This window comes from Ascidia mentula, chromosome 6 (assembly GCF_947561715.1).
Source record: "Ascidia mentula chromosome 6, kaAscMent1.1, whole genome shotgun sequence".
NCBI classification, from domain to species: Eukaryota; Metazoa; Chordata; class Ascidiacea; order Phlebobranchia; family Ascidiidae; genus Ascidia; species Ascidia mentula.
In genome coordinates, this window is record NC_138571.1 from 4,651,117 (window position 1) to 4,662,616 (window position 11,500).

The 11,500-nt window shown below is 35.6% G+C and overlaps 1 long non-coding RNA gene across 1 annotated transcript; it reads left to right on the forward strand.

The window, feature by feature from the left end:
* The first annotated feature begins 460 nt into the window (after positions 1-460).
* Positions 461-2,017, forward strand: LOC145905767 (uncharacterized). The gene is made up of 5 exons (XR_014402772.1): positions 461-542; positions 600-696; positions 1,342-1,438; positions 1,506-1,682; positions 1,928-2,017. It is a non-coding gene; the product is annotated as an uncharacterized LOC145905767 (long non-coding RNA).
* The last annotated feature ends 9,483 nt before the right edge of the window (positions 2,018-11,500 follow it).

The window sequence follows — 11,500 nt, forward strand, 5'->3', positions numbered from 1 at the left end:
ATTCAATTAAACATTTATTTTGGAATAAAACTAAATAAAACCAGGTGAATAAACCAGGATTCATTTTGCTTCAGATGGAAATGTTGATGTAACATTTTACCAGAAATCTGATGATGAAAATCTGGTCCAAGCTTTTACTTTTTTCGGTGAGTATTTTTTTAGTGCTTAAAGTTGAAAACGCTTTAAAATGCAATCAACATTTGGAAGTAACTGGTTTGTATTTTTCCCATTTTCCAAATTTTTAGATGACATAAACGAATGTGAATTGGGACATCGATGTGAGAATAATGCAACGTGTGTTGATGGAATCATGGAATATTTCTGTGTTTGTTCCGACGGATACATGGGAAAATTCTGCCAAGGTAAAAAACACATTAATTTGTAAAAATTTGTACATTTAAATGCACTGCAAAAGAATAAATTCAATGAAATTAATATAAAATATTCTGTCCATGCATTCAGAAAAAGTACATTGCTGGTCACAAAAACTTTCAGAAAGCCGTATCGTAGGAACAGATACAATTTGTGAGGACGGATGGCTGGTAAGTCTCAAAATAGATGGAAAGTGTCAGTTTGATCACATGTTAGTGAAATACCAGGTTTTCCAGAGAAGAGTTGATTCCACTGAAAGTTTTAATCGTACTTGGATCGAATTCAAAAACGGGTTTGGATGTTTGTTGTCTAGTTTCTGGTGGGGTGAGTGCATATTTATTATGGGTGTTTGTGAAATAATGTTTATATAAACAGGTAAAAAGGTATTGGTTTTATTTTGTTTTCCACATTTTTTACCATCGAGGTCATGTTGGTAACATTTATTTATTTATTTCGGATTCTCATTGCTTCAAAAATATCCTTCCTTCCTTGGTGTTTAGCGCAAATCACGAGTATTTCGTATATTTTTATTGCGAGTCACGGTTGTTGCGACGCCTGTCGCGATGTGTAACGTAACAAATTTTGAAAGGTTGACGAATCGTTTTAAAATGGTTCACACCTCAAGCCAATCAATAAGATTCTTCGCATGTGTGTGATAATGATATAAACATCGTGTTTACGAGAAGGCCTTGCGTGGGCAATTAATGCAATTTAACTCGCAAGAAAATTATACTGGAATTTGGATTAAGAAAATTTAGCATTCAAATCCCACGGATTCGTTATTCTAAATTACCTACACCCAATCGTCATTATCGCTGTAATAGAATAAAAACACAATAAGTTTTCATGTTGCTAACTACAAATCAAACCTTCTTCAAGAATATATCAAATAAATCCTTGAAGTATATTTGTGTTTTGAAGACAGATTTTAAACATAAAACAATTTTAAAACAACTCTGCATCCGATAGGTTTGGAAAATATTCATCGGGTGACTTACAACAACAATTGTTCACTTCGAGTAGATTTGTGGGATTTTAATGAAATTCATAAATTTGCTGAATACAAGTAAGAAATTAATGAGAGAACAATTATATCAACAAAATATTAACAAACTATTTTTTTATTTTTAAAGAACATTTTCAGTTGGTCCAGAAGCTGATAATTATCGTTTACATGTTGCCGAATATGAGAAAGTTTCCACTGCTGTTGATTCCCTCACAAACCCAGTCTGGGCAAACGGTCGTCATCAACCAGGAAACCATAACTCCGTCGAATTTTCGACATTTGATTCCGACCACGATTTTTTGGAGTAAGAAAAATTGTTTGGCGTTAAAATTCGTCGACAAATTAAAATAAAGTGTGTAGATTGGTTTAGGATCGGATTGGTTTAAGTAACAAAAACTGATTTCGTTGATCAATATTATTTTACCAAAAAGCAAAAGGAGCTATAAACGTGACCTTTAATTTAAATTGAAACTGATCATGTCTCGTTTACTCCAACATTTCATTCAAATCATGTTCTATGCAAAACAAACAAAGCATTGTTTTATCCAGGCAGAATTGTGCAGCAGACAGAGGTGGTGGTTGGTGGTTTCAGGTTTGTGGTCGCTCAAATTTAAACGGACCCATTGTACGAAATTCTCCCAAACTCGCTTATCTTCGGTGGGGAATGGAGGTTTCCAGTACTGCATGGAAAAGATCCACCATGAAACTTAAATGCTGATAAAGTTAATGAGATATTTCTCCTAAATAAACATGTAACACAATGAGTGCGATGAATTGACTTGAGAAACGTTGTTTATTTTAAGTTTTACCTGTACATAATTTTATCAAGATAATCGAATAGGGTTGCAGCAAAATTTGACGCTTTTCTGTATTTCTTTCTGCATATTGATCATGCAAATATATCAAGTATACAACAATTGTCTGTCGGTTTGTTTAAGTATTTACTTATTTAAAATTCCAGCAAAACATTTTCAAGTTTGCCCCTATCTGAAATATTTCGATTTATTTGCATTCACCATGAAACCATCGTGATCAGCTCAATTAATTTGAGATAACTTACCCAGCTCCTGGCGAGCAGAACAATGGGCGCGCTTTTAATGAAGCCGGTATCTTCCTGCCTGATTCATCATTTATAGCTTGTGTTGCTTTAATTTGTAAATACACGAATTCGCGGGTTGTCGCAGTTGGAATGTGAGAAATTACTGATACAATCCAACACAATTGTGCATCGCAAATACCGTGAATCATTCCAAATTCGTCGCACGCAAAAAAGTTAAGAACGACTGCTATGTGGTACCGAGCGCATAGGTACGCAAGATAATAAGAACATGGGGATGTGATCGAAACCAATCTGCAAATCTCTACTGATTGGTGCCTAGTTTGGTACCCAACAAATCGATGATTGACCGAAAGGTACCACAAAGTGGAAATCTGTGCGCCTGCTAATCTTCCAGCTAGCCCTGTGCCACCGCCACCGACTGCACTGATGAGACCATACAGATCGAATCACCTATCTGCCATTGTTACTTACCTTCGCATAAATTATATCGACGTATATTTTCGTACATTGCATGCCTTTGTTTCGGAAGAGCTTATTAAAGTGCATGTGACACGGAAAAATAAAACATAATCATAATTAAACTAAGAGATGGTCATAACTTCAAAACATTCTTGTCGAAAAAAGTAGCTTGATACGGCGACTTGTTTCTGAGATACAGCTGATCAAAGTCGCATTTTCACCGTTGTGAACGAAATCGTGCGAAAGCGAGATTATTGTTACGTGACTTCATAGAAGACGCTTTGGTGGTACGAGTGCTGGCAGCAAGCCTTATACCTAGGAATGGAAAACATTGTAAAACTGGCTTAGTATAGAAACAGGAATCACGGATTTCCTCATCATTCTGAGTATAAAATGACTGGCCCATATTGCTATTAACATTGTCATGTTTAAAAAGTTCCAGGATTATAATATATTCTGCTATTTTGAAACTAAGTGCCAGAAGAGCAATTCCGATTAATTTTATATATTGATTCGTAAAGACAAATCTGCCGGTCAACGATCTGCCCAGGCTGATTTTTGTAGTCGTTTTTGACATTTTGTCTGTTAACCACACTTTCGTAGTAGTACGCACTGACCCAACAAATGTCAGGTAAGGTTTATTGTTAATCTACTGTCATTTCCCATCAAATCAAGCCTTGATAAAACTCCAAGTATTGCAAATAGCTGAAGAAGTAAAATTGTGTAAATTTAGCAAATTAACTGTTTAATATACAATTACCATCGCCACTGCAAGAAAGTAAAAGATTACCCTAACAAATTTGCGCTTTCCTTTACCTTGGAATAGTTTGTTCATAGATTTTTATTGATGTTGGATAACCCAATGCTTTCAGGTACCTGTTGTGGAAAACATGATTTGACCCAAACACAAATCCAATACTTTGTAACCAAATAGAATGAAAAGTAATTTGTTTAACACAACATAATATTTGAAGTCTGGCCGTAGGCTCGTCTTCAAGATGATTATGATAATGTCAACTCTAATAGCAACAAATTGTTTCACAAAACTAAAACCGTTTATTTAAAAATAAACTTTTCGTGTGTGTATGTATGCAGAAAAACAAAGCTGTACTTAAAAATATCGTTTATAACGAAGGCATTGGTCTGCGTCTACAAAGAGACGGTGCGGCTGTTTTAAATTTAATCCAATAACGCTTTCACGACGTCGCGTAAAACGCAAGGGTATCGGTCGTGTGTTTCTGAGCACCTATGACGACCAGTTGTTATTAGTTACGGAGACCAGGGGTTTATTGCATTCCTGATCCATTGCGTCATGGATGACGTCTTCAGAACTATTATTGTTTCGTGTAGGAAAAAGGCGATGATGGTGTGGAGGTATGACGGAACGTTGCAAACGAACAACCAGATACAAGCACAGATAAGCGGACTACCGACTGCACTAGTAAATTGTAAATGCATGTGCTACTGTAGTATACAAACCAGTATTTGTCAAAATAATATTTCTTACTGTTGGAGAAAACATCAAACAAAGTAAATTCAAGCATGTGTAAAGTACAATGTTACAAGCAACAAAAGTTTTGTTGTCTATTCTCCCATTTTGTAGAACTCCTTTCGTCCACAACCATTTCAGCAGTAATTTTCAATACTCTTGATGAATACACTGTGGTATGTAAGAAATGTCCAATTATTTGTCACATATGAGTGATCTTGTTTTTTTGATAGAGGTAATATAATCAATATTATCCATGGACATTTTACAATACAGCGAACCGTATACTTCACCTCTTCACAGCAATGCGAACCGTATACTTCACCTCTTCACAGCAATGCGAACCGTATACGTCACCTCTTCACAGCAATGTGAACCGTATACGTCACCTCTTCACAGCAATGCGAACCGTATACGTCACCTCTTCACAGCAATGTGAACCGTATACGTCACCTCTTCACAGCAATGCGAACCGTATACGTCACCTCTTTACAGCAATGCGAACCGTATACGTCACCTCTTCACAGCAATGAGAACCGTATACGTCACCTCTTCACAGCAATGTGAACCGTGTACGTCACCTCTTCACAGCAATGTGAACCGTGTACGTCACCTCTTCACAGCAATGTGAACCGTGTATGTCACCTCTTCACAGCAATGTGAACCGTGTACGTCACCTCTTCACAGCAATGCGAACCGTATACGTCACCTCTTCACAACGTACTAAACGTTTTCCGTTTTCGTCATTAAAACATCGGAAATATAATTTAACGTCACTCTGATACGCTCTCCTTATCACTTACCTTTGGTTTACGTCTGGACCACTGGCTTAAAATTCATTATTACCTGACGCAATATTTTCACATTTTTTCACACAGTATTTCATTTCACGTATATTTTTTTGTTAATGTACAATTTCGCACAAGAAAAATATGAAGATCTTTTATTTGAAAATGTCTGCACAGTATCTAGAACATCACTATTACAGTTTCATTATGAATCCATTGAAAGTAATTCGACAGTTCGACTTCACTCTGGAGAAAAACCTTTTCAGTGCAATGAATGCCAGAAGAGCTTCATGGGAAGTAGTTTAGGAATGTTTTCAGAACGAAGTTGCACATGCGATCTTTAAACAGTCCTTAAACTACACGATAGTATTCACACTGGGGAAAAAACCATCAAATGCGATGTTTCACATGAAAGCCCACGCGGGAGAGAAACCGTTTCAATGCAAACGTTAAGATTTTGTTCGAAAAATGATTCAAAACAGACCCTGGGGAAAACCCAAACTATGTGTCACGTGCGAGACGCGGTTTTCACAAAATAAAATATATTTAAACAAATGCATAAATGTCCGCATAATCAGAAACGCTCGGAAAGGAACCTGACTTGGTGTGATTTAACTTCAGGCTACACGTTTATAAGTATCAAGCAAATAAGTGTTAGCCACAATAACATTTATTATCGATTCTACACTGGTTGTATATTTTGTTAACACTTAAATTAGTAAAAAGTATTTTTGTTTTCTGGTTCCACAGCCTTATGAACATTTGTGGATGTTATGATTATTCCACTGAATTATATGATAACCGCTCATGACGTATAATGTGTTTGTAAATCCGTTTAATGCAGAGGAAAAGACCGATCACTGGTATAGCAACATACAATTTTCTGACGTCATTAGCATGATAAATAAACACGACTGAAGCAAATGCGCATCGTAGAGACAAAATCAACAGAGTGGTAAATGAGTATAGTCATATTTTTTAGTGCAGAGTTCAACCTAAAGATTTAGCGCCAACAGCCAACAGTTAAACTTACAGCCAACAGTTAAACTTACATCCAACAGTTAAACTTACAGCCAACAGTTAAACTTACAGCCAACAGTTAAACTTACAGCCAAACCAACATTATACGAATGCTATTTCTCATTTGTATGTAAATATGTTCTATAAACAGGCTAAAAGACTAAAAGGTTTTATATTAGCAAATGAAGGTGATGTAGCAAAGTGATTGTGAGTCCATGAATTAAATTTCGACTGTTTTATTTTCATAGGCCAATGTGTTTAAGGACGCACCCCGAAATACTAATTCTCACCAACTATCGCCACTTTGAACGCCTCTTTTACGTTTATTAAAACACATAAATGACAGTGGACTTGTTTGTTTCATTAGCAAACTTTACAGTTGTAACAACATTTCTGTGAAAGTAATTTATTGCACTGCATTATATCACACAAGTTTTAGTATTACTTTAGTGCCTGCTTTTTGGATTTCACTGCGCGCATGGAAATGTTATGTTAAAACGCTACCATGCATGTTAAATAATAACGCAGACGAATTTAAACAGTTGGTAGAACTGTCATTTTGAATCTAAAAACATGAACGAGTATTGGTAAGAAAAAATATAATTTCTTTTAGTTTACCAGCTTTTTGCTAACGTTGCAAAGGGGAAATGTTAAAAAAACACAAACTATTAGTGGGAGCATATATTCTAACAGAAGGTTTCGGTTTCAAATATACAAAAAATAATATATGTTTATCAAGCTTTAAATTCAAAGTTAACACACAATTTTTCCCAGGAATATTGTTTGGAGAAATGCAGTTTTCACTTGTTTCAATTGCTGTCTTGTTTGCTTTTTTCATTCAAACCATATCTGTTAATGGTGAGTGTAACTTGCAAAGATGACCCCAGAGGTGGTGTAAATGAACAATTCATAATAATTGCGACAATCTGTGCTGTCAATCGCACAACATATTTGTAGTAAAAGAGTGACGTATTTTCAGTTACATGCGATACGAAGTTCTCAGATCTGAAACATTCAATAACTAGGATGATTTGTCCATCAAATTGTCTGAGGAAGGATCAGGAGTTGTGTGGAAGCAGGGTTTACTCCGAGGGTCCAATTTGTCTGGCTGCTATACAAGATCAACACATTGACAGTAAGTCAACTATTTAACTAAAAATATTACCATATTTTAGATTGGTCTTGGCCATTTGTCAATAAAAATCTTCAATTAAATTAGTTGTTCTATTTTGCGATGTTTCTTTTTATTTCCGCAAAGAAACACGATCAAATAAAGTACGTCAAATAATGTATCTTTGCAGACTCCGGTGGTGTTGTTACTGTTTACAAAGCAAACGGCAAGGAGAAATACAACAGTGGTGAGAGGAATGGCGTGTCCAGTAACTCGTGTGGACCAAGCAATGTTTCTTATTCCTTTAAAAGTAAGTTGTTAAAGTACTGAAGACAGAAAACGAAAACCTGCGGCGTTAAAAACAGATTTTGTGAATGTACATCGCAATATTGGCCGTTTCGTTTATCGATAAACAGGTTATTTCATAATAAACAGTTTATTAATGATAAATAGTATATTTAATAATAGAAAGTCCATTAACAAACTTGAACTTCACGATCCGCGATATTTTAGTGACTTGCACAACTACTGGAAAGGCGGAAGCGCAAGTGACGCAAGTTGCTTGTCCTCCTAAATGCAAAACGTCACCAGTTTATCCATACGGGAAGGATTTCTACCACCACAACTCATCTGTCTGTGGAGCTGCATTCAGAGTCGGAATTATCAGAGGTACGATTCAAGAAATCCAGCAATACATTGAAATTCAATTGAACATTTATTTTGGAATAAAACTAAATAAAACCAGGTGAATAAACCTGGATTCATTTTGCTTCAGATGGAAATGTTGATGTAACATTTTACCAGAAATCTAATGATGAAAATCTGGTCCAAGCTTTTACTTTTCTCGGTGAGTTTTCCTTTAGTGCTGAAGCTGGAAACGCATCAAAATGCAATCAACATTTGGAAGTAACTGGTTTGTATTTTTCCCATTTTCCAAATTTTTAGATGACATAAACGAATGTGAATTGGGACATCGATGTGAGAATAATGCAACGTGTGTTGATGGAATCATGGAATATTTCTGTGTTTGTTCCGACGGATACATGGGAAAATTCTGTCAAGGTAAAAAACACATTCATTTGAACAATATAAAAAATTATGTTCATGTTGTCATTCAGAAAAAGTATATTGCTGGTCACAAAAACTTTCAGAAAGCCGTATCGTCGGAACAGATACAATTTGTGAGGACGGATGGCTGGTAAGTCTCATAATAGATGGAAAATGTCAGTTTGATCACATGTTAGTGAAATACCAGGTTTTCCAGAGAAGAGTTGATTCCACTGAAAGTTTTAATCGTACTTGGTTCGAATTCAAAAACGGGTTTGGATGTTTGTTGTCTAGTTTCTGGTGGGGTGAGTGCATATTTATTATGGGTGTTTGTGAAATAATGTTTATATAAACAGGTAATAAGGTATTGGTTTTATTTTTTTACCACATTTTTCCCCATCGAGGTCATGTTGGAGGTCAACTCTTATTTATTTATATCGCATTCTCATTGCTTCAAAAATGTCCTTCCTTCCTTGGTGTTTAGCGCAAATCACGAGTATTTCGTATATTTTTGTTGCGAGTCACGGTTGTTGCGACGCCTGTCGCGATGTGTAACGTAACAAATTTTGACAGGTTGACGAATCGTTTTAAAATGGTCCACACCTGAAGCCAATCAATAAGATTCTTCGCATGTGTGTGATAATGATACAAACATCGTGTTTACGAGGCCTTGCGTGGGCAATTAATGCAATTTAACTCGCAAGAAAATTATACTGGAATTTGGATTAAGAAAATTTAGCATTCGAATTCCACGGATTCGTTATTCTAAATTACCTATACCCAATCGTCATTATCGCTGTAATAGAATAAAAACGCAATAAGATTTTATCGGCCATGAAGATGAGTGGTGATTATGGTTTTAAGTTTCATGTTGCTAACTCCAAATCAAACCTATTTCGAGAAGATATTAAATAAATTATTCAAATATATTTGTGTTTTGAAGAAAGATTTTAAAACAAAGACAATTATTAAACAACTCTGCATCTGATAGGTTTGGAAAATATTCATCGGGTGACTTACAACAACAATTGTTCACTTCGAGTAGATTTGTGGGATTTTAATGAAATTCACAAATTTGCTGAATACAAGTGAGAAACTAATGAGAGAACAATTATATCAACAAAACATTTACAAACATTTTCTTTCAAGATCATTTACGGTTGGTCCAGAAGCTGATAATTATCGTTTACATGTTGCCGAATATGACAAAGTTTCCACTGCTGTTGATTCCCTCACAAACACAGTCTGGATAAAGGGTCGCCAAAGAGGAAATCACAACTTCGTCGAATTTTCGACATTTGATTCCGACCACGATTTATTGGAGTAAGTAAAATTTGTTGGCGTTAACAAATTGAAGTGAAGTGTGTAGATTCGTTTAAGATCGGATTGGTTTAAGTAACAAAAAATATGATTTGGTGTGATTTTAGCAAAACATATGACAGATAAGAAGCAGTTGATTGAGGAGCAATTGTTATCGTAGAAGTCGTGCGTCACAAAAATATGATTTTACCAAAATACAAAAGGAGCTATAGATGTGTCGTTTCATTTAAATTAAGCATGTCTCGTTGGCACCAACATTTGATTTAAATCATGGTTTTTGCAAAACAAACAAAGCATTGTTTCCTCCAGGCAAAATTGTGCTGCAGAAAGAGGTGGTGGTTGGTGGTTTCACTTTTGTGGTCTCTCAAATTTACACGGACCCATTGTACGAAATCCTTCTAACCGCGCTTACCTTCGGTGGGGAATGGAGGTTTCCAGTACTCCATGGAAAAGATCCACCATGAAACTTAAATGCTGATAAAGTTAATGAGATATTACTCCTGAATAAACTTGTAACACGATGAATGCGATGAATTGACATACTTGAGAAACGTTGTATAGGTTTTTTTGGGTTTTTCGAGTACAGAATTTTTATTACGATAATCGAATAGGGTTGCAGTTAAATTGGACGTTTTTCTGTATTTCTTTCTGCATCTTGATCATGTAAAAATATCAAATATACAAAGTAAGTATGGAGTGTTTGTATTCTATAATTTATCCACAACCAATTCACATTAACGTTATCGTTTTTATGCTTTATTCACTTTGCTTTGGCCACCTCCGTGCTTCGATACTGACAACTACTCAGCACACTTACATAATTATAATTACAGAGAACACAGAACATTCTGTCCAAATGACGTAATTACAAACTGTGGTGGAAGGCCACTCCACGTAAAACCTTGGTATGGGGTACAACAATACTAATATTATTCGTACAAAAATAGAAATGGATTTTTTACCTTAACATTGCCTATCGGTTTGTCCAAGCATTTACTCATTCCAAATTTCAGCAAAACATTTTCGAGTTCGCCCCTTTCAAAAACATTTGAATTTATTTGCATTCACCGTGAAACCATCGCGATCAGCTCAATTAATTTAAGATAACTTACCCAGCTCATGTCGAGCAGAACAATAGGCGCACTTTTAATGAAGCCTGTCTCTTCATGCCTGATTCATCATTTATAGCTTGGTGTTGCTTTAATTGTAAAACACGGATTCGCAGGTTGTCGCAGTTGGAAAGTGACAAATTACTGATACAATCCAATCCAATTAAGCATCGCAAATACCGTAAATCATTCCAAAAGTTTAAGAACGACTGCTATGTGGAATCGGGCGTATTGGTACGTAAGATAACAAGAACATGGGGATGTGATCGTAAAGTGCATTTCTTACCCGTTTCAAAACCAATCTGCCATTGTTTTCTGCCTTACTATCGCGTATCGACGTACATTTTCCTGTATTGCACGCCGTTTGTTTCTGAGGAGCTTACTAACTGTTTTGCTCTCATGTGTGTTTGTTAAAAGACAAGTTAAAAGAAATCGATTTGTGGCAATTAATTAATTTAAGGTTGTCTTTCGGCGACGAAATTTTTGAAATATACTTGGGAATACTTAAAATTTGCATGGAAAAGTAAATCATTTTGCTTGCACCGTAATCACCGTGTGACAACTTTCTTCATTCATTACACAACTTTTATTGTACCAGCAGCACAAATACGTTTTAATGGCTTGTTTCCTGCTATATTTACATCACGAAAAAGCATGACTTGAGGCAAGATAAAATAGACATATGAAGAAAGCACTTATATCTCATTTATTGATACCTT